At 38.0% G+C, this 2,104-nt stretch overlaps 1 non-coding gene across 1 annotated transcript; it reads left to right on the forward strand.

Annotated features, from left to right (window-relative positions):
* The first annotated feature begins 1,624 nt into the window (after positions 1-1,624).
* On the forward strand, positions 1,625-1,811 carry LOC130290019 (U2 spliceosomal RNA). Its single transcript, XR_008847489.1, has one exon. It is a non-coding gene; the product is annotated as a U2 spliceosomal RNA (small nuclear RNA).
* The last annotated feature ends 293 nt before the right edge of the window (positions 1,812-2,104 follow it).

Consider the following 2,104-nt stretch of genomic DNA (forward strand, 5'->3'; position numbering starts at 1 on the left):
ACTGTGCAAGAAACTGGAAGAAGAGTGGACCAAATCCCACCAGAGCAGTGTGAGGGACTAGTGATGTCCAGTGGGGGGCGCAGATGTGCTGAAGTCATTCAAAGCAAAGGCCTGTACACCTCCTACTATTCAGTGACTGTTGTAACCTTCAGCAGATTACATACATTGCTGTTCTCTTATCATCATCATGTTTTTGGGAAAAATAAAGGTTTTATGTTGATATACTTTTGGTTATTTTGTAAAACATTGTTCTAGTTGCATGTTGTACCCCTTACAAACAAAATCCATGAAATGATGATCAATGTAGATTACATTATTTCTGAAAAAATCAAGTGTATAAATTTGTTCTCTAATTTTGATCTCCAGTGTATATTTAGCACATACATAATTTTCCATCAAAGGCACATACCTTTTAAAAAGTAAAAAAAAAAAACTGGTCTAACCCTTTAATAGCAACAACTATTTTCAGTGAGAAAAACAAAAAACATTTATTCTTTTTGTTAATCCTCTACAGTTTAATTGTATTCAAGTTGCTCTGATAGTTATGTACTTTTGTCATGCGCTAACTGGTAAACTTTTCAAGCAAAAGAAGTTGCTATTAACCCAATCTTGACCCATTCTTCAACTCTTAGTGTGCGTTCTCACAGTGGAAATTGCACACTATATTTCCACAAGTACATTTTAGCACAGATTTTTTTTTTTTTTTTAATCCAGCAATTTTTCCAGGACTTTTCACAGTGTAAACATACCTTTACTTTAGTTTTACATTGTTTTCAGTAATCGTAAAACACATCTTTCCAATGGAAAGCATTATCCTCCTCCATACATAATATTTTCTGAGTTCTAAACATTGACGGCTAGATGTTACAATTCCTCTTGACAGTAATTTGCCTCAGTCCACCTTCCCAATCTATGGCGACATATCTTTTGTATTGTGTTGCAAGCTCATGTTGTGCACTAGCTGCAATAATAGTCAGCAGGCAGAGGTCATCCAGGTAGTTTTATGTGATTATTACGTAAAACCAACAGCTTTACAAACGCGTATGCATGTCTTATGAGCCCTGGCCTAACATGATCAGTACTGAATAGACATTGGTGTTGGGACATACTCCATTGACAACTTTGGTGTCCTGGAGAGGTACAAATAACAGCTCAGTGATATGTGCAGGTCACCCAGCATCCCCATGTGTTGCCTCTCATAACAGGATTTTCAGCTGGCATTTTTAGCCCTTGTGTGGCAAGGGTATTCTAGCAATGTCTCTGCGTGATTGCAACACTTGCTTGGCCTGCTCAGGCACCAGATTTATTGAGCATTTATAAAACCAGCTGGAACGCCAACCTCTGCAACCTCTAAATGTGTATGATCTACAGGCCCAGCTGCGACATCTGTGGGTAAATGTACCGTGGTGCCATATGTAACATGTATGCCGCCATGCCAAACTGTATAAATCATCTTGATTGTACAGTTTTCCCCAATAAACATTTCCTTTCTCAAATATTTAAATCACAAACAGTATGTCACATGTGAGTCCACCCCCTACATTTTTGTAAATATTTTATTATATCTTTTCATGTTGCAACACTGAAGAAATGACCCTCTGCTACAATGTAAAGTAGAAAATGCACCGCCTGTAGAACAGTGTTTAATGTTGTGTCCCCTCAGTATCGGTTTAATATCTGATCTGTCCCCTATCTGGGGACCATTTATTAAATGGATTTTTTTTTTAAACGGGGGCTAATTTTGAAGCTTGCTTCCGTCCCTCTATGCATTGACCTGATATGGCAGTATCTTCGGATACAGTGCACAAAAAATTCAATACACATCCACTAATGTCTAGACCTTGACCACAAAAATGAGTACATCCCTAAGTGAAAGTGTCCAAATTGACCCCAATTAACCATTTTACCTTTCATTGTCATGTGACTGGTTTGTGTTACAAGGTCTCTGCTGTGAATATGGGGCAGGTGTCCTAAATTTGTTATTGCTCTTAGACAGTGTCTTATACTGGTCTCTGGAAGTTTAACTTGGCACATCATGGCAATGAAAAACATTTGTTGCTTTCTGGCCTAGGCAATAAGCAGATTACCAAGCCCCTGAAACTTT

Source organism: Hyla sarda, chromosome 8 (assembly GCF_029499605.1).
Source record: "Hyla sarda isolate aHylSar1 chromosome 8, aHylSar1.hap1, whole genome shotgun sequence".
NCBI classification, from domain to species: Eukaryota; Metazoa; Chordata; class Amphibia; order Anura; family Hylidae; genus Hyla; species Hyla sarda.